Genomic DNA, 25,303 nt, shown 5'->3' with positions numbered 1-25,303 from the left:
AACGGCTCTAGGACTAGGCAGGCAGTCCCGACAACGGCCGGGACATAGCACTGACAGGACAACCAGACAAGGGGATCCTGTCCAGCTCAGCCCCCAAAGCACAGCCTGGATTCCGTCACTGGCCAAGAGTCACTCTGAGGATAATTGGCCTGGGCTCTGCGAGTGGGGGCAGGTTTAACGGTAAAGAGTCAACGGCGTGTGAGTGGTGACCGTGGGGTTGGTCGTCATGGGGGAGGGAACAGAAATGGACAGAGATCCAGTGCCCCAGCATCGGGGAGAATGGAGGTGATGTGCTGGAAGCATGTGTCTTGCCACCCTAATGCAATCGTGGAATTAGGAGGGCTTGTCACTGTGGTTGCCATAAAATACCCCTTCCCAGTTTCTCCAAGGCTGTCGAGTACATACTCTGGGATTGGCGGATTGGCCATGACCCTGCGGTGGGCCTCGGGAGAGAAGTTAGCAGGCAGCAGAGGTGGCATGGTCTTTGTAGCACGGGCTCAGCAGTGGCCCTTGGCCCTACTTCCTGAGCTGCCTTCTGTGTCTCTCTTGGTTTCTCTGGCTAAAGAGTCGACCTGGATTAGGGTCTGCCTCTCTACCTCTGGCTAACCAACTGCCCCTCACTTCCCAAAGCTGCTCTCACCCAGGACGGGGACTTTGGTCCTCTGTCCTCCGTCTCCAAGGCAAGAGGCTGGCTCCTGGTTCCCAGCAGCCCAGCCTGTGCTGGAGACCCTTTCCCTACTTGCTTGGGGTGGGAGATCAGTTGGCTGGAGACAAGGGAAGTGGAGACAGAGGTGAAGCATCCCACAGGAGGAAGGCCAGGAGGGAGGGCATCTGCGGTTGTCTTTTGCCTCTCCCATCAAATGGAAATGAGGACACCCGAATCCTAGTCCCGAATCCAGCTCTGCTAACTCTTCCGTTCCATCCCACCCATTCTGTTCCACCCATTCTATTGCATCCCGTCCGTTGGATTCCATCCCATTTGATGGGCACCTACTATGTGCCGGGCAGCGTCCTAGGTGCTGGAGAGACAAAACTGACACGGTGCCTGCTCTCCGGGAGCTCATATTTCTGTGGAGGAGACCGACGGTAAATGACATCCTGCCGTTAGACAAGGGGAAAGGACAGACACGGGTCTAGGGATGAATCCTGGATCACTCGCTAACCTTGGGGAAATCCTGCAGCTTCGCGGGGCCTGATGTCCTCGTCTGTCGACTTGGAGGTTCAGCCAGAACAATCCTTAATGTCCCTTCCCAGCTCTGACGTTTCTATCTTTTCAAATTTCCTTTTCTTTCATCTGCCTATTTACTTACTTCTTTCCGCCTCCACTCGCGTCCAAAATAATTTGAGGCTATTGTCCGTCCCCAACATTCTTTCCCTCCGGGGGACGCAGCGTCTCCTAGTTTTCAGTGGGACTCGCGTTTGGCCAAAGCAGAAATGAGAACTGCCCGTCCTCAGCGCCCTCTCGTCCCGGGCCACTCTCGCCCCTTCACCAGCGTCCGCGGTGCGTTTCTGCGCAGCAGGGAACTACTGAACATCTGTGCTTGTCCACACCATTGCTGTTTCCTGCCTGCCGCCAGCTGGCTCCTCAGGTTCTAACTCAGCTCTGACCTTCCTCGGCCTTTGACCTTGTCCATCCAGATGGACTTGGCCCTTAGGCACGGACCCGTCCTCGGTTCACCTTTGTGGCCCGTGCACACGCAGATGTCTACTCTTATAAGGACAATGAACCCGCTCATTGGAGATAATAATAAGAATATTGGGGATGATAGTAATATTGGAGTGTATAATAAGAGCAATATTGGGGAATACAATACAGCATAACATGATTTTACAGTGCAAAGTCCTCTACACAGATTCAGTGGGGGACAGCGATTCACCGGAAGCCTAGGGTGTGCTGACACGTGATAGGCACGGGGTGGGCAGAGGTGGGATCCGGGGAGCTGGCCGGGCACAGAAGCGGCGCTGGGAGACGTGTGGTGGGAGCTGGGATCAAGGGTTATGAGGAACTGGGTAAGACTTCAGGGGCTACAGCTGTAGGCCCAGCACAGCCCGTGTCACCTCTGTGTCGGATGCCTCAGCCACGAAGCACTCCTGGTGGCCTTGTTTCCTCCCGGTTCCATCCAGTAAATAGTTACCACTGTCTATGTGGCATCCATCTGACGAAGGCACTGGAGGTCTCGTGGCTGCCACCTCTCCCAGACCCTCAGCACAGGGTCCGGAGATCTCTGGAATCTCGACGCGTGGGCACCCAGTGTGGACGTGTATTGGAGAAACGTACTGAGCACCCAGAGCTCGGCAGGGAGCGGGTGAGAGCCTCGTCTCGTCCCTTAAGGCTCCCACGCCATTCCGGTGGCCGTGGTGGCTGCAGGTTGGGCTTCCTCACCTACGTCTGTCCCTCTGCAGCCTCCTGTCCCGGGGTGGCTCGGACCCGGTCACGTAAGCTCTGGTTTCAGGTGATTTGAGGTGGGGCGCTGGCCCTCCACAAAGGATAAAAGACACCGGGGAAAAACCGATCACTCCTGCAGACCTGACCTGCCTAGGGGGTGGGTTGAAAGAGATTCAGTGTGGCTGTTTCTATCTCCGGCACTTCCTCCTTCCGGAAGCCACCTCTGCTTACAGACCAATCCCTAATTTCAAGCCTACCCAGCATTCCCTTTGACTCCTTTTAATTAAGAGATATTTGCGTGATGGCTTCAAGTGTCCCCTTTATCTGGATGACTAGTTCTCAGAGGGGTGATACCACACTCTCTTTTCCTTCCTGATTCTTACCAGTTACCCCAACACTATTCATAATCACACCAAAATATTATAATTACCCAAACACTATTATTATAATAGAAGACTTCTCCAAGGTGGGGGGGGGAATCAACGTCCCGCCCGCCACCCAGTTATTACAAAGCACTTTGATTTTTTTATCGCCGTTTAATTTTTGTCCTTAGTCATGCTTACCTCGTAGAGTTATTGTAGCGGAATCATGTTTTATGTCCTTATGTTTTTCTCCTTAAACTTCAAAGTACTTTCAAATGTTCTGGCAGGAGCATTTTTCCACGTTTCTACCTGCTGCTCGCCCCTGGACCTCCCTCCATAGTTCCCTCTGCCAACAGCCCCCGGCAGGCACCCTTGGCCAGAGGAAGCCCAGACAGTTCTGGAGCTGAGGCAGGCAGCTTCTAGAAATCATTTAGCAAGTTCTTGGAAGAAGCAGGCACAAGGGCTGCCCAGGGCCTCCCCTCTCTGTCCCTCCCTTTCTTTCTCCCTTCCCCATCTCCCCCCACCCCCAAGCTGCTGTTTGGTTAAACATGTTTCTGCTTGGGTTGTTTTCTTCCCACATGCTAAGGCTTGGGGAATAACTACATTGCAAACTATCGAGCAGAGGCTGAAATCCACGCATTACATCCTGCTTAGGAGTTTCCAAAGGCGGCTTTGAGATGGATTCCCAGGGATAAGTAAGATCAAAAATACACCGGGTAATGTTTGTGTACACACAGAGTGAGCAAAGCCTTCCAGACTTGTTAACAGAGGAAGGTGGGAGGGGTGGGAGGGGAATGTGTTTTATGGGCTGGGGCTCCCATAACCCACCCAGCCCAGGCCAGGGTGGGCGGTGGGGGCGGGGGAAGCTGCTCTGGGACAGAGCCGCTGGCCCTGCGCTGCCCTGGGGACACATCATCTCCTGACCTGGTTTGGGCATTGGGTGGTATCGTTTCTTAGAAGCCCTTGGCCATGTTATTGAAACATGGGCTGTCCAGGGTGCTGACGGGTATGGGGCCTTGTCCTTAAGGGCACCTCTGTGGTGCGAGGCCTGAGATTAAAGTCTGACTAAGGTGCTGCTTTGGCAGCTGGTGAAATTGGGAGGACCCCAAAGCATCTAAACTAATGTTCCCTTCCTCACCCTGCTTCCACAGATAAGGGTCCCCAACCACACCACTGTCCTTATCCACGGGCCAATTCTGGTCATGCTCATCCCTGAATGATTCAAACAAGCGGGTCACACCTTCCCTCAGGAACCAGGGGGCATCTTTCCACTACAAAGCCTGCCTTCCACAGCCCCTGTTGTTCCCTCTGTTCCCGAGGGCATCCCCCCGGGTGGCTCTGCACAGCGTGAGACATCCTCGCTCTCGGGATTTGAGCATCTGTGACCAAGGGACTGCTTGCTGTCCATTTCACCTGTCTGGTGTTGGGTGTCGTGTGTCCCATTGTCCCTATCATCCTAGGGCGGGAATCCCTCTCTCGCCCGCACGGGGAGCAAGAGGTGATGAAAACAACCCCAGAAACACCGAGTGTGGGCGGGGTTCAGAGTCTGCCTGTGCAAGGTGTGACCTCAGGTAGGCACTAAGACCTTCGGGCCTCGTAGCCTCACCTGCCCACTGGGACGGATTTCTGCCCTTCCTTGTGGCATTGCCAATGCACAGGGTGATGGCCCCACCGCTGTTCTGACAGGGGCTGGGGCGGGGGACAGGAGGCATGAAGAGCTCTGCAAAATGACGGGCACTTGTATGCATCAAGTATTATCACTATCATTACCGTTGCACGATTGGATTCCCGTCTCTTGAAGCACATTCGCTTTATTTTCATTGTTTATCTTTTTCCATTGGAAGCAGCCAGAGACATTTTGTGCGTAAGTTTCTCCGTCAAGCCTCCCAGCTTCTCCATCGAGGAGTCGATGATCTGTAAACAAACGCCTCCATGCACCGGGGAGGGTCCCCCCCCCCCATTTAAAGGCACCTTAGGGGGAACCCTTTTACAATGAGAATTATTACCCTGTAACGTCTCTATTTGTGAATTTGGAGTTTTGCTTAGCAAGTTTACTTTAAAACGAAGACCATGTGTCCTGTGAAAAAGACCAGGAGCAGGTGGATGGGACTCTTCCGCCTCCTGGGAGATGGCCCCCTGGCCACAGACACAGCCAGGCGGGGCTTGCCTCTGTTTTAGGAAGTTTGCTTTTAAGAACTCAGTGGCTAATGAAAGGTGATGCTGGGGAGGAGGTGTGATGGGTTAGAAAGAGCCCCAGAAGCAGTCATGAAGGACCCCGCTTCCAGGAAGTCTTCTCTGATTAATCCTACCTTCGGCCTGATGGCTCCGTCGCCTTTTCGTTTTAATCCCTACCCCGCTCTCCCTCATTTCTTTCCTCTGCCTGCAGTTCAGGCCCCCTTACTCCCTTGCCTGCCCCTCTCGGCTGCTGCTTCTTTCTACAGCACCACCTTCCCTTGGGGGCCCTCCTTTCTCCCTCTCCTCCCGTCACGCCTGCTTCTCCCGCGCCCTCTGCGTCTTCCTCCCCCCACCCCCGTTCCACCCTGAACCCCTCGATCTGTGTCACGGAATCGGAAAGGCAGGCTCCGTGGCCTCCCCTGCCGCAGCCTCCCTCGAGCGCCACCACGCGGAATTGCCTGCGGTCCTGTCCCATTTTGCCCTTCTGTGGTCAGGATTTGCACAAATGAACCCGGGGTCCCAGCCTGGGGGCCCGGGGCACTGAGATCTGGAGTGTCAGCCTCCAGCCCGGCCCAGCTGCCCCCCTGGAAACAAGCTGCTGTCTTGCCCAAATGCCAAAAATAAAAGAAATAACGGGGCAGGGGCCTGCGCGGGCAGGCCCGGCGGTACCGAGTGAGACTTCCCACCAGCCTGCTCACCAGCTCCTGCGAGCTGGGCTAATTAGAGGGGCCCTGCAGTCCCCGTGGTAATTTGCTTAAATGGAAGAAGTTGATTTCCTCTCCTCTTTCTGTTCTCAGGAATTCCAGTTTTAGGCTCTGGCAGTCTCTAACCACCACTCCCCCTGGCCCTCTGGGGACGTGTTTGCTATGGAAATATGCAATTAATATTGCAGCGATCATAATTGCTAATTATTAAAACAATGCCACCCCCTTTTCCTGGCCTAGTTTCATGTTTAAAACCATTTAAATAACAGGGAGGAAGAAAAAAAAAAAAAAAGGGAGGAAAGTTAAACACCAGTGCTGAACTTGTGCAGAAGCCAAATGAGAGGGTCCCTGGGCAAGCCGGGCACTTGTCCTGGCGTCTGGAAGGACAGGGCTCTCCCAAGCCCAGCATTTAGACTCCCCTGGAGCCATGTGCTAGATAAAGTGAGGCACACACTGCACTTTGATCACGGGAATCCCACTTTTGCAGTGACACGGGGCTATTTCCTCTTTGTTCTGACTGATGCCCAGACCACGGCGTGACTCAGTGCCCCGTCTCCCGCCCGCAATTTCCCCCCACCCCCGCTCACTTCCTTAGAGCCAGGGCAAGTCTTGTCTGGGAAGAAACAATTCAGTGGACTCACTGTGTGGTTACTCCAATCGTAGAGCGGAGAAGGGTGTTTCCAACGCATAACTACAGAACCATCGTTTCTATTGGTTCGTTCGACAGGACTTTATCGGTAACAACCCTGCTTGGTCGCCGCCCTAAGGCATGACGGGATGACGTCAGTCCAGAGCAGAAGGCTTTCAGGGCTCTTCTCCCGCCCTCCACCCCACCTCTCGGGGCCAGCCCTAATCCTTAAGTGTGGCATCCCAGCGCTCTGTGATCCAGGCTCCTTCCTTTTGTCCAGCCACCTCTAACGCGACTCCCCACCCCAGCCAGGCTGGCCCTTCCCCAAATGGAATACTTCTGCATTTCCACGTCACGTCCGTCTCAGCTTTACTCAGCAAAATTCGATGTCATCCTTAAAGATGTGCCTTAAATCTCTCTCTTTTCCAAAGCACCTTCTTTCCAGAGACTCTCCTGTCCTCTGAACTCCCTGGCAAATATTTTGTCCCTCATGGGCCCTCGCTGCACACTTTTTTTTTTTTTTTTTTTAAACCTGGGCCATTTCCAGATGCATCTTCCAGTTCTGACTCAATCCTAAGCTTCTTGAGGATGTGGATTTGTACTCCCTGACCTTAGTGAGGTCTGCTTCTCCAGAGCCTAACCTTATGCTTTGCATACAGGAGGGGTGCAATAATGACGAAGGGGGAAAATGGTAAAATTCAGGAGGGTTGCAAAGAAAAAAATGGTCATGGTCACTGTGTTACTTTCCTGGGGCCGCTGTAACAAAGCACCATTAACTGAGTAACTCGAAACAATAGAAATTTGTTTTCTCACCGTTCTGGAGGCTGGATGTCCAAAATCAAGGTCGGGCCGTGCTCCCTCGGAAATCTCCATCCTCCCTTCTTCTTCCCGTTTCTGGTGATTGCTGGCAGTCCCTGGTGCTCCTAGTCACATAGACGGCCACTCCGATCTGTCTTCTCTCACATGGCCTTCTGCCCGTGTGCGTCTCTGTATCCAAATTTTTCCTCTTCTTGTAAGGACACAAATGACCTCATCTTAGTTTGATTACATCTGCCAGGACTCTATTTCCAAGCAAAGTCACATTCTCAGGTTCCAGTGCACACGATTTTTGGGAGACACTCTGTCACCAACAGGATAATGGAGATGGATATGAGGTCTTCATGCCTTTAAAGCCCGAGTATCTTGGAAAATGTGGGGTTGGAGACAAAGAACGGAAAGATTACGTGTGCTTTTTGTCACGTGGCCGGTGGAACAGTCATCCAGAAGCAGGAGGTCCGGCAGGATGGGACTGAATGGGGATAATAAATCGACCGTTATCAATTGGTTATCAATTAACTAGAGGGATGAGCAGAATCTAAGCTTTGGACTTCATTCAGTAAAACTTTTTTTCTTTTTTAACATTTATTTATTTTTGAGAGAGACAGAGACAGGATGCGAGTGGGTTGGGGCAGAGGGAGAGAGAGAGAGGCACAGAATCCGAAGCAGGCTCCAGGCTCTGAGTTGTCAGCACAGAGCCCGACATGGGGCTCGAACTCACGGACCGCGAGATCATGACCTGAGCCTAGGTCGGACGCTCAACCGACTGAGCCACCCAGGCGCCCCGAAGCATTTTTTTTCAATAAAACACACTTAGGTCCTCTATCTTGAAATATTTACTACAATGGTAGTAGGGAAATAAAAAATATGTTAAGTCATGAGGTCGAAGAAAATAGGAGAGTGGACAATGGTGCTCAGAGGGGTTTAAGGGAATCGTTTACATGTTGGGTGCGGGTGAAAAAAATGATGTCCCATGTGTAGGGAGAAGCCCTAGGTTCACATTGGACTTTGGTGCTTAGCACCTGTGACGCCATTTTCTCATCTGAGAAATGGGACTGTTTGACAATAGCCCTGGAGCGTGTTGTATACACGAGAGCGCTTTGTCCCATGCGAACTGTCAACTGCAGACACGTGCACGGTGCGGCACCAGGCCCTGGGGTCAGGGTGGGGCTGGACAGGGTCAGAGAATCTGAGCCTGGGGTTCATGCTTCCAAAGCCACAGCCTGCCCCTGCCTGCAGTTTGTCAGGTCGTGTCTGGCCCAGCCCATCATCTCACCAGTTCTGAGCCTTCGCTTTTACGTATGTGTGTATTTATTTATTTCTTTAGCGTGTGCACCTGTGCACACAAGTCGGGGAAGGGCAGAGAGAATCCTGCCCTTGGGATCTTGACCTGGGCCAAAATCAAGACTCGGAGGCTCAACCGCCTGAGTCACCCAGGTGCCCCTGAACCTTTGCTTTTTAATGAAGCTTTCTTGGATTCATTCACTTGTGCAACAGACAGGTCTGTTCTGTGCCAGGCACGGTGCCAGTTGCTGAGGAGAACATTCGCGGCGAAACCCGCAGAGTTTGCCTTCACGGGACTGACAGTCCAGAGGAAGGCATATTTAATCAAATAGTCCAACACCGGAAGAAAGATCCGGGTGGTTGCAACGGTTACCAGAGAGAAGCCGTGCCTGCGATCTGTTCTGGAGCTCAGACGAGGCTCCCCCAGGGACACGGCACAGGACTGCATGTGAGCAGAGGGCGGGAGAGCCGGGGGGACACCGGGATGCACTGAGCCAGGGATCCCTGGTGCACGGGGAGGCTGGAGTTGGGCAGGACCAGGCCCACCAAGGATTTTGGTCTTTATCCTAAGAGCCCTGGTGATCTACAGAAGGTTTTAAGGTGACGATGGGCTGACGAGGGGGCTCACGTTGCCCCTGCCCACTCGCGTGGCTAAAGTGAGGGTGACAGGGCTCACTGCCCTCTGTGGCTTCTCCCCTCCCAGACACAGAGCCAGTGGGGCTGCTGTCCTTGGTCTGGGTCCAGTTCTACAGTTAACCTTATCCCCTCTCTCTAAAATGCTTTAACGGCAGTTGTTATTTTTGGAGGCTTTCGCAGACCAGCCCTTCATTTACCCTTGAGAGAAACACGACCCTGTCCGACTGGGAAGGTCATTGCCTCTTCTACTCTTATTGCTTCTGGAGGTCCCAACACGGAGCGGCGAGGCCAGGAGGGCACCGGGGAGACCCGTGGGGCTAACACAGTTCATTCAGGTTCCCCAGGCTTTGGATGCTGGGGGTGAAATGCCCCTCTGCCACATGGTGCTATGTGGTTGGGACAGGTGACTCATCACGCAGGAGACTCAAAGGTGGCTTCAGAGTCTCCTGCTACTGAACGCAGGTGATACACGACAAGGTGGACCCTCACACATGGCCATGGTTTCATAAAGCTTAAAACTTCACTGTTGCCAACACGCGGAGATTTAACCAAGGGCTTTGTCATCGCTGGTCCCGGCACAGGGGGTGAAGGCTGAAGTCCCTGGTCAGCTACAGAGAGCCACAAGCCTGTGTCCCAGTGTCCTGGAGGTCCACTTCTGAGGTGTCCGGTCCCACAGAGTCTTGGGTGTTGGCCAACGGTCATGTCTGAGGCGAACGCGTCTCCGTGCCACGTTTTGGGAAGAGCAGTCCATTTGTGGCAGGAACCTGGGTGTGGTTGTGACTAGGGGTGTGGTTTCAGGAGGCCAGACTGCCGTGGCCCCGTGGCACCCGTCATGCACCCTTCTGGGCTTCCTCGTGGGGACAAGCCCCTCGTGCTGCTCCGAGAAAATCCTGCCACGCTCGGCCCCCTCTGGAGCCGAGGGCCACTGGGAGCCCCAGCAAGTGCCCCAGCATCAGCAGGATGATGGATCCCAGGCTGCTCCAGGCTGGGGAGAGTATCAAGGTTGCTGGTATTTCGCCAGTGTGGCTGTGGGTGGTCTCAATGTCCAGGCTGGGAGAGGCTGGGGGAGGCAGGGACCCACGGGACTGCCACAAGAGGCCTGTTTGGGACAGAGTTGGCTGAGTTTTCCACTCTGCTGAGACATTAGCGGCAGCTCCTAACTTGGGAGATGTTGGGGTGCTGATTTGCTCTCGCGGTGAGCAGGAACGCAAGCCGGGGAACAGGGCCGCCCTGTCCTGTCCACATCCGATCCGTCCCTGGCCTGCACGCAGTCGGGACCTTGATACTCCTGGATGAGGCTGTGGGGTAGAGAGTGACCCTTGCCTTCTCCACCTTTGCTGAAACCGAATTCACCAATCTGAGGCAGGGGGGTTGCTTCCTACAGAGCTGCCCTTTGACAAGTAAAAGTGTGCTGTGAGTGTCCTAGAACCAAGGGTCCATTTTCTTCTGCACATAAAAGGAAATGAAATGTGCAGAGCTCTAATAAAACATGAAAGGCTTAGGTGTAAGCCAGGAAGCAGGGCTTTGAATGGGATCCAGTGGTCTCAGCTGGTTGGAGGTGTATCTATTATATGTCAAGCAATTAGAAATAGGTTTCTATTAACTGTCTGACTTTGTTCGCAGCATCCAGCGAAATGGACCCCTTCCCGGTGGCAGTCACCAACCTGTGCACACCCTGGAATCGGTGACAGGTGTTGGGAGGTTGTAGGTCCCACATCTGCATGTGGAATATGCACTCAGGTTTTCCAGGGGTGCGGGGGTCTTCGTTGTTATGCCGATGTCAGACGGTTTCATTCATTCCCTCATCCATTCATTCATCAGCCGCGCGTGCTTACAAAGCACGAGCTCGTGGGTGCAGATGGAAAAGCAATGAAAGTAATACGAGGAAGTAGATAGCAACTGTTCCCCGGGTGGCCCTCACAGATGTCATGGGCGTTGGGAACAGGGAGATCGTTTCTGGGGGGCCCCAGGGAGGACGAGGCACCTGACCTGGACCTTGGGAGATGGGCAGAGATGGAGTGAGGCATGCGGGCTCAGAAAATGGCATGAGTCACGGGGTGAATGCAGCCAAGGGGACCGTGGAACAGAGATGTGGCCGAAGGGAGGAGAGTGGGGGGAGGGAGGACGAGTCCGGTGAGGGGGCTGCGGAAGAAGAGTAAATCCCAGGATCCGAATCCCTGCTCTCTTTTGTTTATTTTGCTGCCTCCGTCTACCTGAGCCGGCCCCACTTCAAGTGCAAGGCCAAGCAATACGTCCCGGCTGGGGCTCCACTGAAACGAGCCTTGAGGTCACACATGGCAGCGCAGTGTCCCCAAGTGAGGCCTCTGAAGCAGGTTGCAGGACTCCTGAAACCTGTGCCTTTGATCCTGTTTGGGAGGCAGCCCTCTGCCTGAGGTGGTCAGCAGCTTGGGCATCCTGGGCTGTGCTTCTGCAGAGCCAGAGTAGGGAGCTTGGGAGCCTGATGTCAGCTCAAGACAGTTTCTGCAGGGACTGAGCGCAAAGTTGCCCAATACAGCTGCACGGGTTGTCTACTGTACAACTCCAGGGATGCCTTTCATATAGAACAGTGCTCCCAGAGCCGTTCAGGGTGTCATCCCAGCATCCTGGCGCGGCAGCTCTGGCCTTGGAGAGAAAGGCTCAGATAGCCTTGGAGGAAAACCTGGTTTAGGTCACACAGCTCTGAGGTCTGGCCTCCCAGCTGCCTAGACATGACCCTCCCTCTTCGGGTTCCCCTTGCTGGCATTTGGTACCTGGTCGGGCCTGGCCAGCCTGTTTCCAGATTTTTCTGGAAGAAGACTTGTGGCTTTGACCTGGGGTTACCTTCTGGGCCCCCTTCTTCCACCTGTAGAGGGGCAGCCAGGTGAGATACCAGCCCAGCGGGGGTAAGAGCAGTGATGGGGTTTGGGGAGGACAGCAGATGGCCCAGCAAACTAGACAGTTAATCCAACCAAATTACGGCAACAGATGTTTGAGGATGTTTGCATTCAAATTCAAACTGTTAGGTCTCTTGGAGGAGCCAACCAGAGTGGGGAAGTTCAGCCTCCCTCTTAATTAACACAAGACAAAACTAAACAATCATTTTTAAAAATCAAGCCCTGGTACCACGATGTCAGGGATCATCCAGCAGCCTGGGTGGAGACCGGCTGCCCGTCTGGTCCGGGGTCGGGGCCCAGCTCTCCACAGAGGGGCTCCCTGCGGGAGTGAGGCATCTGGGGAGGGTGGTCAGCCGCCCGGCAGGTGGGGGCAGGGATGGGGTCTGGGCGGTAATGATGTGCGGCGGGAATGCCCACCAGCGATGGCCAGGCCTGCGTGCGGCGTGGGGGAGGCACAGCATCGCGGAGAGGGAGCATTATTGATGCCCTCGCCTCGGGGAGGGAGAACCGATAATGGATGGCGGACGGGGGATGAGCTTTGTCATCAAACAAGGGGGCTGAAAGATGGTCCGCTGGAATGTTATCAGTCATGCCTTGATCAAAATGTAAGACTCTCAAGGTCTCCAGTCCTCTCTCTCCGTCGCTTCCTCCCGCCGCCTCCCGTGCCCCTCACCCTCCCGGCTCTCCCTCCTCCCTCGCAGATCCCACTCTGCTCCTCCTCTCCCTTTGCGGCCTCCCCTGCCTCTTCTCCTCCCCTCCCTGGGGTTATTCCATGGCTTCCTTTTTCCTTCGCCTTTTCCTCTCCCCTTCCTCCTGCCTCCCCCCCTCCCCCTTCTTCCTGCTTAGCGTTTCCTCTAAGTCAGGGTTCCTCTCCTATCACTTCCTGGCCCCACTTCGTGACACGGGTAAGAGTTTTTATTTCAAACCAAACTCCTAAGTGACGCCTTCTTCCTGTCGCTACTTTCCCTGCCCACAGATGTCACTGAAAGGATCTTGGAGGTGACGTGTGAGCTTAAGGAACCCAAACTAGCCTGTGTTCTTAGCAAATTCTCAGCCTCTCTGGAACCCAGGAAGCCTCACCCCATCCTGGATCCTGCACTGCCCAGGCTGCCCCTGTGCCGGCTCCCAGCTGCGTGGGTCTCTGTCCGTCCTCTACTGCCCCAGACTGAATATTCTCCCAAATAACAAAGGTGCCGGGAGCCACTGTCATCACCTTCCCTCTGGACTGAGGCTCGTCTGAGCAAAACTGGGACACCGTCACGTTGGTCTAGAGCCCTGCCCCTCCCCTGGTCTCGCCTTCTACACACACGGTCCCCTGCACCCAGTGCCCTCCCTTGGCTAGCAAGCCTCCGGTGACCTCGGGCTCTGCTTCTGCGTGCGTGCTGGCAGCTCGGTGTTAGAATGAGGCCACACGGCGGAATTTCAGGTGTCATTGAGCAGGTGCGAAACGTATTATTTGGGACAGGAGAGCTTCTTGATGCCCTTGACATCGCAAAATGAAGTCGCAAGATCACTCAGTCTGTATGTACAGACGATCTTTTTTTTTTGTTTGCGAATGAAATACAGCGGTAACGTCTCTCCAATCTGAAGGCAAAGATCCAATCCCCACCTAATTCTCAAGAGGTCTGCACAGGGCTCGGACAGTGTTCCAGAGACTATGCCGGGTGCCGGGTGTCCTTCAGCATTTGCTCGTAGACTCCCCAAACAGCACCGTGCTCTGCGGGTCTCACTCCCCCACTGCTGCCTACATTTACCGAATGCCTCGTACGCAGGCGTACTGTGCGAAGTGACTTGTACGCGGGAGCTCGTAATGCTCACGGGTCTGGGATACAAGTCACATTAATCTTATTTCACTGATAAGAAAAGGTTAAGCAACCGGCCGGAAGCCATCCATTTTATTAAATGGCAGAACTGGGATTTCATCCTGGATCAGATTGACTCAAAAGGCCATACCCCTAACGCCTCATCCTGGTTCAGAGAGGCCCTGCACTCATGCACAGCAGTGGCTGCTGGAGACAGCGGCGCGAGGCCGTGGGGCTGGCGGGTCGCTTCAACGCTGCCTGGCTGGGCGTGTGCTGGAGCCAGTTCTACGGCATCCCCTCCCAAGTCTGCGTGCAGTCCGTGGGTGACTTCACGTGGGCCACAGTAGGGCTATTCACACCATAGAAATTGGCCAATGCTAGGGGCGCGTGGGTGGCGCAGTTGGTTAAGCGTCCGACTTCAGCCAGGTCACGATCTCGCGGTCCGGGAGTTTGAGCCCCACGTCGGGCTCTGGGCTGATGGCTCAGAGCCTGGAGCCTGTTTCCGATTCTGTGTCTCCCTCTCTCTCTGCCCCTCCCCCGCTCATGCTCTGTCTCTCTCTGTCCCAAAAATAAATAAACGTTGAAAAAAAATTAAAAAAAAAAAAAAGAAATTGGCCAATGCTACAAATCAGGGCTTTTCCTCCCAGGGAGCTGGTCGTTGCCCCTTTTACTGGCCCGACGCTGATTCGGATCCACCCATGGGTAAGGCGAGGGCAGCTTCGTGCACACGTGTCCTCGGCTTTGCAAAGTAGGGATGAGGGAAAATGGAATGGCCCATCATTTCAGGAACACTCTGGCAGAGGTCAGCGAGGGCTTGGTGGGGCGGGTAGAGTCAAGGAGATGGCAGAGGAGGGCCAGCGGGAACTGACTTCCAGAAAGAACAGGTGCATTAGCATTCCCTGAAGAGCCACAAGGCCAGCTAATGCCTGAACCTAATGCCTGATGGAGCAGCCGCCCAGGCCTCCTGGCTTACGTAGGTGGGAAGAGAAGGAGCCAGGGGCATTGGTGATTACAAAATCGATGAGGGCGGGGGGTGGGGGGGTGGGGGGGTCGGTTTTAGCTGGGGCAGAGAAGGGGGTAGCCAAGGGAGGGGCCTGCCTGGCCCTTTGCCCACTGCCTCTCCACCTCTCTCCATCCATCCTTCCAGACCTTTCTGGCTCTGAGCAGGCAGGTGCTCAGATCGTGCAGGCACCTGCTGTCTTGCCCTGCACGATTGAAGTCATGCCCAGAATCCCTCCCTCAAAATGCCCACCCACACGGACTGTTTGAAGGAAGCCAGGGTGCTGTCTCACCAGGTGCCGAGCAGGGAGGGTCACTGAGGGCTGGAGCCAGATTCACCTGCTGCCTCCTTCTCCGGAAATGTATCCTCCCCCGCCCCACCCCCTGCCACCCCATACCTGGTCCAGCTGTGTGTCCTTCCTCTGACTTCCCATAGTCCTCACCCCCGTCCTTCCCTGAAAAACTGCCTGATACCCACCTCTTCCTCCCACCTGTGACGAGCGGTCCTCAGTGTCCCCGCATCCTGCCGTTGCACCTCTTTATTGGCTAAATAAGTAGAGGGCGAGGGAAGGTGCCCATAGGACGTGCGACCTCAGTGAGGAGTGGAGGTGACGTGGACTCTCACCCGAGGAGAGGTGACTGGTGGCAGGCTGGGAGAGGGGCCCGGCCCCCAAGCCAGGGCCACGGGCTGGTTTCCGGGGGCACCGGGAAAGGGGAATCTCCTACAGGCCACAAAGGGGTGAGCACAGCCAGAGGAGAACTTCCTGTCCAGAGAGCTGCTGCTGCTGGGGCCCCCAGGACGGAGACCCTGCGGGAGGCGGTGCCTGAGCCTTGATGGTGGTAGGGCGGGTGGGTCGGGCTGGGGTGGCTCGTCCCCCAGGAGAATTTTTCACTCCACGGCAGAGCAAGGAAGTGACCTCAGAGCGGAAAGGACACCCCGTGGGCAGAGAGAGGTAACTCTGGCTTAGGGTCCAAAGCTATAACTTTACCCCGGGGGCCCTGGAAACTGCAACCCTCCTCAGCCTCCTGCCAGCCACACGTGGACCACCAGACATCCCTGTGGCAGAAAGAATGATGGCCCCCAAAGACGCCCAGGAACCTGTGAACATATTACTTTACACGACACTCAAGGGCTGATGTGATTAAGTTAAGGCTCTTCAGACGCGATCTTTACTCCGGAGCATCTCCATGGGCCTAATGCCATCGCAAGGGTCCTTCTCAGAGGAAAGCAGAAGGGCCAGAGTCAGCAGGAAGCCGGCGGAAGCAGGGAGCAGAGGAACCAAAAAGCGCATCACAGCCTCTGCGCCCGGAAGATTCTCCCCGGGCACTTCCGGAGAGAACCAGCCCCGCCCAGCACTTTCATTTCAGCCCCTCCAGACTCGTTGTGGACCTCTGACCTCCAGAATTGTACGGGAATAAGTTTGTGTTGCTCTAAACCCCTACGTTTGCGGACGTTTGTCACAGCAGCAACGGGACAGTAGAGGCACCGCGAAGATCAGGTGAGACGCGGGGCCGTTTGGGCACAGACGGGGCCCTCTGCAGCATCTCTGTCCCTCTCCCCACTGCAGGGGCTTCCCCTTGCCTGGACTCTCTCTCTCTCTCCATTACTCCTTCTCCGTCCTTCAGTCCTTGGCCTGTCACTTCCATCTAAGTGACATTCCCATTATTCTCTGTCAGGGCACCCTGTTTATTCACTCACACGTACACACGTGTGCACACACATGCACACCCACGCGTATTTGATCTGCTCATGGGTCGTTGTCCATTTCCTGTCATTAGCATGCAAACCCCTTGAAAACAGGGCGTCCTCCTCTTCCTACGTCTGCTACGTCTTTCTGTATGGCACGGACACCCACCTGAGCTTCCCACATGGATTACCTCTTTCCCATCACTAGAATGTAACCTCCATCCGGTGGAGGCTTGGTACGGGCTCAGCATGGTGCCCCTGGATAGGGCCTGGCTCAGAGACGGTGACCAGTGTTTGTTGCTGAATGGATGCAAGGATGGAAGGATCGATGAATGGATGGGTGGGTGGATGGGTGGACGGATGGACGCTCTTTGAAAATGTCCCAAGGGCGTTCGGTGACATCGCATAGAGATGTGAGGGCTTGAGTTCTCGCTCAGCTGAAGTGGTGCCTCTCCTGTCGCAACAGATTCTGAGTCTTGAGCCTTTTCTGGGTGCCAGCGTCTCTAAACAAGCCAGCCGTGGAGGCCTCATTACCCCTGTTGAAAAAGGAGAAGCCTGAAGTGCAGTGAATGGTTAGCTCAAGGTCACAGTCAGTGGGCGGTGGGTGGAGTGAGTTTCAGACCGAAAGGCAGCAACTGCACTAGGCCACAGGTCTCTGGTGGCCAGAAACCTGGGCCCATGGGAAGGGGATTTTAAACATCCAGGGCAGGATGAGGGGTGCTTTGGAGCAGGAGAAGGTGAGGGATTCTCGAGGGTTCTTGTAATCATAGCGGGAGGGCTCTGTCTGTGGGCAGGGGGCTCCCAAAGCTTGGGCCCCATAGCCAGCGAGCTCAGGGGGCTTCCTTCATAGATCTGCTCCCTCCTCCTGTAATTGGTCGATCGCCAGCCTAATTTGGAAGTCCTCCTGACCGAGGGCTGTTGAATCCACTCGGTGGCCCCTTTCTAGCGCCTTGGTCACATGGCCATGGGGTTTTATGGTTTGACGAGCCATAAAACACCCTTGGAGCAGCGCACCTTTTATTGACTTCAAATTGCCTCTGGCCATCAGAGGTAGGGGGATCATAAAACGCCGGCCTTATTAGTTTTCCCTGCAGTGGGAGCTGCTCTCAAGGACAACTTCTGGAGGTGGGGTTGGAGATAGCTGGGTCTGTCTGTCTTCGTCCGACCAGCTCGGTTGCTTAGTGAGGACAGGAGGCCAGCCCCTGGAGTAATCTACTGAAAGTGCTCATCTATAAGACCCCTCCCTTGACAGCTGTAAGATGTTGCCCCCGCCCCAACACACTATGTATTTATTTGTGTGTTTATTTTAGTGCTTATTTATTTTTGAGAGAGAGAGAGAGAGAGAGAGAGAGAGAGAGAGAGAGAGAGAGAGAGAATGAGTGAGGGAGGGGCAGAGAGAGAGGGAGACCCAGAATCCAAAGCGGACTCCGGGCTCCGAGCTGTCAGCACAGAACCCGACGCGAGTCTCGAACTCACGAACCGTGAGATCATGACCTGAGCCGAAGTCGGTCACTCAACCCACTGAGCCACCCAGGCGCCCGTGTGTGTGTGTGTGTGTGTGTGTGTGTGTGTGTGTGTGAATGGACTTTCTCCATCCACTAGAATGAGGTTCCAGGAGGGCAGGCACTGTCTGTTTTGAGCACTGATGTGTCCTCGCCCCCTAGAGCGAGCCCTGGCTGAGAATAGATTTGTGGAATAAATCTATTTATTGAGTGAGGAGAGGATCACTAAGATTGAGCGAGGAGAGGATCTGCCCCCTGCCTCTCCCGCCATCTCAGCGCTCCTGGCTCTCTGCCCACAAGGCCAAGCTCCAGTCAGTGGGCCCCCAATAGCCCATGGTGTTTCCTATCTTCCTGGCCTTGCTCCTGTGCCCCCTGCCTGGCAAACCTTACCACTCCCCGCACACCCGCCCCTTTGTGCCTGGGGATTGCAGCCCATCCTTTAAGACTCAGCTCCCTTACCAACCCTTCCAGAAAGCCTCCCCAAGACCCCCATCTTAGTGGACTCCTTCTCTGTGTTTCCCCTGCCCCTGTAGTCCCCCCATGGATGGTGCCATGCATCCATCACCACACCAGACTGAGTGTTCTTATTTACCTTTGTAACAAAGGAGGTGCTCAAAGTTTAGTGGATGAAAGACAGATGTGGTAAGAGCCTAGAGATGGGGTGTCCTACCAAGAAGCTTACGATCTAAGGGGGGCCAGGGCACCCCCAGAAACCATGAAAGCAAAACGTAGATGGGCAGCAGACACACTCGTGCTCACAAACATGTAGTGAGGACAGGGGCTGAGCAGGATATGGAAGGCGCTCAGGAAGGATGGGAGGAGCAGGTGAACGGATGGACGGATGGATGGATGAGCAGTGGTGGGGCGCAGCTCAGCAGGGGCTGTTTCCAGCAGGAGGAAGTTTTGCTCAGGGCTCATGGGAAGAATGAGGCCAGACTGCCACAAGGGGAGAGACAGGCAATCCAGCTAACTCACCACGTTCCCCTGAAGCAGTAATGTCGACTTCAAGTTTGCTTCTTGACTGCGTTCCGTCCTTGCTCAGTTTCCCTGAGTTGCAGAGTGGGAGACCCTCAGACCTGGTCCCTGCCTAGCGAGGTTGCCCTAGGGTGAAGCTGGGAGCATGGCTGGTGCTCTGACGTGGACAAGATGTGTGGGGCGGGTGTCTTGGAGGTCATTCTTTCAGCACAGTGATGACCCAGCAGGCACCCTCGTTGGGGCCAAACTGATAAGGCTCAGTAGTGCTCAGAGGTTTCCATAGGCCTTTCTTCAGCGAGGCTGCAGGCCAGGGAATCTGTGCAGATCACCCCCCCCCCCACTGCCCTCCATCCCCTCCCCCTCTCCTCCACGGCCCAGCTAGGTCCCCTGAGACTCCAGGCAGGGTGGGAGTGAGCAGGACGCAGAGGGGTGTCTTGGCCATGGCCGAGACCTTGCTGGTCCCTACCGCTTAGTGCTCCATGCAGAAGTGACGTTGCTCTAGAAGGAACTGAAGAGCGTCTTTGACAATAGAACATTCCATCTGCAAAGGTATTCAGAACTCTCTCTTTCCTAAGGCTGCTTCTTGGACTCCTAAGGTACAAAATGAGAAACTGATCACATGCTCTGCTCCTCGGAGTCCTGGCGTAGGAGCTGCAGGAAATCTTTGTCTCCCGTTCAAATGGCAGAGCCTTGCAACTAACCACCCAGCCTGCAAAGGCTTATTCATCCTTCCAGAGCTTGATCTTCAGGGATCGGGGAAGAGATCACGGGTGGGTGTACCCCCTGGACCTGTGTACAATATCGTCCATCTGTGGGTTTCTGTGCACGTGCGCAGTAGTCCATAGTTTTGCCCAATACTCAGAGGGTTTCGGCGGCCAAGACAACACCGGAGAGATTCAGAACCAGCCTCTCAAGCCTGACAGAGCACCTAGCATGTGGCAGGGACGGTGTGACTGGCCAGGAACTCATATGTCAATGGGGGGGGGGGGCGATGCACAGTAATGGTACAGAACCACGTGCTAGATCATGGGCGACAGTAGAGGCCCAGTGGCCTACGGAGGAGGGGAGGGCTTGGGCAGAGATGGGAACTTGGACGGACAGGAAGTCAGCGGTTTGGAGGCAATCACTCTACCGGGTGAGGTCGTGAGACAAGGTGAGGAGGAGAAAATGTGGAAACCATGAGGCTGCAAAGAACAAGGTGGCTAGATAGAGCAAGGGGGAGGTAGAATCCATTTCAACTGCCGGTCTGTGACCAGGCTGCACGAGGCTTTGTTTCAGCTTTCCCCCAACATCCCTTCCCCGAGCAGTTACAAAGAGCTCCCCCCACCCCCTGCCACCCTCCCACCTCCCCCCCACCCCACTGCTGTCTAAACCAGTCCACGGGTGGCGGAGAGCACGCCCAGGCCATTCATTGTCTTCGCTTGTTTAACTGGCTCGCAAGTTCCCCCATGACCTTCTTCCCTTCCACAGCCTGCTTCTTGCTGTCCCAGAGCATTAAAAGGATTTCAGAATGCCGAACGATTATTGATACACTAATGAGTCTGTCCAATGGCCATTAGCCTGCAGACTACTTGGGTATTTTTAAACTACTAAAATCAAATCTTGCAACATCCATTACGCCCGGGGTGGTACATTGCTGCCGAGGCCCCAACATGTATAAATGCAATTGAGCCCTGCATTATCAAACATTTAAGCCCTTAAAAATTGCCCAACCTCTAAAATCTCCTCTTAGGACCCTGCTCTGGCACGGCCTGGGCAGACACTAATCTCCCCATTAAGACCTCTCCACCCATTCCCTGCTCGGGCCGGGGTCTGCTTTAGACCCGAGCAGCAGCTTTGAGGCACATTAAAGGATCAGGCTGATACAAAGATGATCTTCTTCTCTCTTCGTGGGGAGGCGGGCTTAGTGGGCCAGCCGACCAATCACTTTTGCAGACCGAGCACTATTGAAGACAATTCCGAGTGTGTCTGTGTCACGTGGGGTGGGCTTGGGTGGGGGAGCACTGGAGGGCCGGTGTGGTTCTGAGACCCAGGCGGTGGTCCCTGTGGTCCGCAGAGAGACCAGGGTGGGTCTTCACGAATGGCAGGCACAGTTGGCAGGGTCTGACCTCAGGGCCACCAATGCCCCCTTCCCTTTGTCAACGTGCCCGTCCAGCGTGTAGGGGGAGCCACTCCAGAGCTCCCGTCCTGGCCCGCGGGACGGGAGTGCCAGCATTAGGACGTAGGGGAGAGCTGGCTTCTACAGATGGAAGCGTGCGTCCATTCTCTTCTCAGCTTGGCCTCTGCTGGCAGGTGCGGTCTCACCTCCCCGTCCCGGCGGGCAGTTTACAGAGGCAGGTCCAGCCCGGTGTGGGGGAGGCCCACTGCCGTACCTGGGAGGAGAGGATCCGTGTCTAATTCGGGAGTCAAGTAAGCAGGGCCTGGTGGCTCAAGTCGTATTTCCAAGCTGGCTTTACTAAGAACTCGGTCGTTTTGGATTCCCTCTGGCAGGCTCTTGTGTCTTAATTTCTCAGTCGATGCCGAAAGAAACCGAGCGGAAGAGAAAGGGTGTTTCTTATCGATGCCCTGATCCTGCTATACCCTCCCTCTGGGGTCTAACACCCTCCAGCTCCCCACTGAATGGCCCCTTGCGTCTCCCCTCAGTGAGCGCTTCCTGGTGCCACAGTCTTCTCGTACCTCAAAAACCCATCGTCCTTTGCCCTGAACCTAAACTCAGAGCCAAGCTGATAAAGTGGTTCCAAGTTGCACCCTGTATGGGACAATGGGTGGGAGAAGAGAGAGGCACGGGCTCTGGCCCTAATTGCAGGCTGCTCGCAGCCTAGCTGGGACATAGATTCCTTCAGCCCAAACAGTAACTTGTTTGCCCCTACGTTTGCGAACCACCCCCGGCTGGCTAACCACCCTCACCCACTCCCCTGCAGGTGATGCTCGAAGCAGCCGGGCCCCGGGGCGGTGAGAGACGGCAGCAAAGCTGACTGTGTTCGGGGTGAGTGCCCGTGGCTCTGGTTCCAGCCCGCTGTGGCCCCATGAGCAAGAGATTTAATATTAACTTATATGAGCCCCATTTTTCTGTCCTTCTAGGATTCCAGGACTCACTAGGGTTCCAGCGAGGGGGGCCCACAAAGAGCACGTGGCATATGATAGATGCTCAATAAACGTCAGCTTCCTTCCCTTCTTCCCTTTGCTGTGCTGGCCGAGTGACCTTGAAAAGCCACATAGCCTCTCCGAGCCCCCATTTCCATTTTCCTTTCTTCTCCCCACCAGCCTCCATCCGGGTGAATTTCTGGCATAAAACTCTTGATGACTCTCCCTTCACATGTAGACTTTCCCATTCCTTTTGGTCACGGAGGGGAAAGGGTGATGCAGCCATTTCTGTCCTCTCCTCCCTGCTCCCACTTCCCTCGGTGACACGGGGCCCCCTGGCCCAAGGGCTAGGAGCCGCAGAGGAGGAGGGAACGTGAGCAGGACTTCGAAGTCCAGCCAGTGTGCCGGCCGATCCTGCATGCAAGCCTGCGTTTGCCTGATCTGGAGAATGGACAGCTTGCCAAGACATTAACCTGCCTGTCGGAAGGGGGGTGTAGGTAGGCTGATTTTCCCTCTTCTTGGGGTTCTCTCCTCCCACGGCTATTACGCTCACTGCTGCTCTGGGCAGAAGGGAGGCCTGGGGGCTGTGAGGGTGGCTTCACCCAATGTACTTACCCGGCACAGCCTGTGTGGTACACGCCAAGCCCCTTCGGTCCGCTCCTGTCCAGGCCGGGAAGGGCCGGGGGCCAGAGAAGGTGAAGTCTATGCCTGCTGGTCAGTGGCCCCCGCGTGACTTTGGGGGTGGAGCCTCCAGGGGTGGGGGCGTGCTCTGTGTCCCAACTTCCTGCCAAGTTCCCCCTTATCGTTTTTCATGGCTCAGGCCCCTAGCTGGAGTTAAGCCGGGGCTTACACTACCCACCACCTAGCAGTGTGACATCTGTGAATGGATTTCTAATTACACATATAAATCAGCATGATTGGAAATTCTTGAAATTTTATTGGGAAGGAAATTTATAGTGATTAAAACCAATTAATTTGGGCCTCCTATTAATCCAGGCGGCGGGGTTGGGGTTGTCATGCTGCTGTGCCTTCTGAAAGCCATTGGGTGGGGCTGGGCTCGATCTGGGGGCCACTGGGGGCGCGTGCTCATTTTTCAGGTTACAAATGCTCATCCCGTGTTTTAAATTACACCCGTGCCCCTGGCCACGTATCTTGTTTTGTGTCTAAAAATAGAGTTCTAGGCTTTCACTAAAGATTCAGAAACACTAAAAGGAATCTTTTTAATCAAAATAAAGAACCCTTTTTAATTACTCAGCCTCCCTCACAGTTGGAGGTAATAATTGTCGTGTGCTCTTAAGTAGGGCTGTTATTAGATTTCCCTGGGGCTCCTCTATTTTCTAGAAGTTAGCAATACTGGCTACGCAACGCCGGAGAAGGAGTCAACTCTTGTCTCTTTAAAGTCTTTCACGTTAAGACCCCCTTTAATGTCCAGACCAGGTTGGGGTCCTCCCCTGGTCACATGGGAAGAGGTGGGAGAGGGGCAAGCTATGGTAGATTCCAGACCTGCCTCGGGAAGAGCCTCCTGGTAATTCTACGCTGCAGGCAAGATCACGTTCAAATCCCTCCATGGCCAACCGCTTCTGCCCCATCTAATGTCTTCTTCCCAAGATCCCAGCCAAGACCTTCTCCTGCTTCATCCAGGCCAGGAGTTTTCTTGGCTTCCATTCCTATCGACTCGTCCTGAGCCCTGGGCCAGTGAGAGTGGATTAGCATCCCCGGGGCTGCCATAAGAAAGGACCACAAACCGGCAGCTTAAGGTAGTAGACATTGACGTCTCCCAGTTCTAGAGGCGAGAAGTCAGAAATCAAGGTGTCAGTGAGGCCACACTCCCTCCGAGACCTGTAGGGGAGAATCCTTTCTTGCCTCTTCCGGCTTCTGGTATTTGCTAGCCGTTCCTGGCTTAGAAATGTAGCGCTCCAATGTCTGCGTCCATTGTCACATGGCCAGCTTCTCATATGTCTCTGTCTTGTCCCCTTCTTATAAGGACATCGGTCATGTTGGAGTGGGGCCCATCCTAATGACCTCATCTTAACTTTATTACATATGTCAAAACTCTATTTCCAAATAAGGTCACATTCACAGGGGTCAGGGGTTATGGCTTCAACACATATTTTGAGGACTAGGAGTCAATCCATAGGAAGGCCCTTTATCGACAGATCTCTGAAGCTATACGATTATTTTTGGCTCTAGTGCGAACAATCCTTAAAGCTTTAAACACTTGTTTTCTATTCTTCTGATGTTCAAGTCTACTGACCCTGCACCGGGTAAGATCTGGATATTAGGCTCCTGGCCTTCCCTCCAGGTCTCTCCCTTTGGCACTTTGACTTTTATATCACATGGCCAATTGTCACCACACCCCCATTTCTTCTCTTCCTAAACTGCATTTCCCGTGGTTGAGTCTGGCCAACGGAGGGCAGTGAGAAGTGTGCGTGCCACTTCCGGGCCTGGCCTCTAAAACCTCCTGTGTCGTCCTTCGCACATTCTCTTCTCTGGCCTGCAGGAGGGACGTGGACAATTTGGGGCAGCCCATATAACAAGACGGTCTTCCCTCCCCTCGTCTCCCCTCTCAGTGCCTTTTGAAATCCCCCTTTCCTCAATCCCAGCCCCCTTTATCCTGTTGCCCTATAACTGGGGTGCGTTTCTCCACCCTGAATTATTGGGGGTTTATCGTCTCACTCCTGGGTGGGGGAGGTGGGGGAGGAAAGTGTAATGCCTCACAGAAATGAGTTGACAAAAGGAAAAATTTGAGGCGTCAGTGACGGGCACAATGCAGATGTCCAAAGCAGGCCATCTCCTCTGTCGGTGGGCAAGAGCAAGTCTCCTTGAAGATTTGAACTCATTCTTGATTTTTCCCTAAGTAGATGATACCTCTCCTACCTCTGCATCCTCCACCAAGTAGTAGAACGTCTTTCATCATGCTCTCCTTGGACTCGGTCTTATGGGCACTTCACTTGGAAGGATCCAGGAAGGTGTGGGCTGTACATTTATTATCCATGTGTCTGCCGTAGCGTGTGTGTGAGAAGAGAGAAAGACCTAATGTTTGCTGACGGCCTGACACATGTCAGGCTTTGTGCTAGGTGCTTTATGTATATTATTTAAACCTCCTAAAAATCTTAGAGGGTGGATATTGCCCCATTTTCCAGATGAGCAAACTGAGGTAGAGAAGTTAATCATCTTACCCCAAGGCAGAAAGTGCCAGGACTTAGGCTCATTCGACTAGCTTCAAAGATGGCGCCCTTTCCGAGATCCCTTGCACACAGTAGGTTCTCAGAATGTTTTTATTGGACTAAATCCAACCAAACACGTCACAGGCCCTTGTGAATGAGGTTTGAAAGCTGGATTAGGCCCCAAGATAACTGGCACAGATTCGTCCCTCGATTCTGGTTCCCT

At 54.4% G+C, this 25,303-nt stretch overlaps 3 long non-coding RNA genes across 4 annotated transcripts in view; 1 reads left to right on the top strand and 2 right to left on the bottom strand.

The window, feature by feature from the left end:
- Nucleotides 1-1,760: 1,760 nt before the first annotated feature.
- On the bottom strand, nucleotides 1,761-7,433 carry LOC102901353. Of its 2 annotated transcripts, XR_002147688.3 has the most exons (3): nucleotides 7,069-7,433; nucleotides 4,519-6,389; nucleotides 1,761-2,536 (listed from the first exon to the last, which is right to left on the bottom strand). It is a non-coding gene; the product is annotated as an uncharacterized LOC102901353 (long non-coding RNA). The 2 variants fall into 2 exon arrangements; XR_002147687.3 differs by having other exon boundaries at nucleotides 1,761-6,389.
- Nucleotides 7,434-15,535: 8,102 nt separating this feature from the next.
- LOC109493439 overlaps nucleotides 15,536-25,303 on the top strand; it is a 44,473-nt gene continuing 34,705 nt past the window's right edge. The window contains exon 1 of the long non-coding RNA XR_002147684.3: nucleotides 15,536-16,164. This is a non-coding gene — a long non-coding RNA (uncharacterized LOC109493439). The remainder of the gene's footprint in view (nucleotides 16,165-25,303) is intronic.
- On the bottom strand, nucleotides 15,820-22,642 carry LOC109493440. The gene is made up of 4 exons (XR_006588348.1): nucleotides 22,529-22,642; nucleotides 19,296-19,420; nucleotides 18,830-18,901; nucleotides 15,820-16,888 (listed from the first exon to the last, which is right to left on the bottom strand). It is a non-coding gene; the product is annotated as an uncharacterized LOC109493440 (long non-coding RNA).

Source organism: Felis catus, chromosome D3 (genome assembly GCF_018350175.1).
Source record: "Felis catus isolate Fca126 chromosome D3, F.catus_Fca126_mat1.0, whole genome shotgun sequence".
Classification (NCBI taxonomy): Eukaryota; Metazoa; Chordata; class Mammalia; order Carnivora; family Felidae; genus Felis; species Felis catus.
Note: the sequence above shows the minus strand (reverse complement) of the source record. Positions and strands in the feature narration are given on the sequence as shown.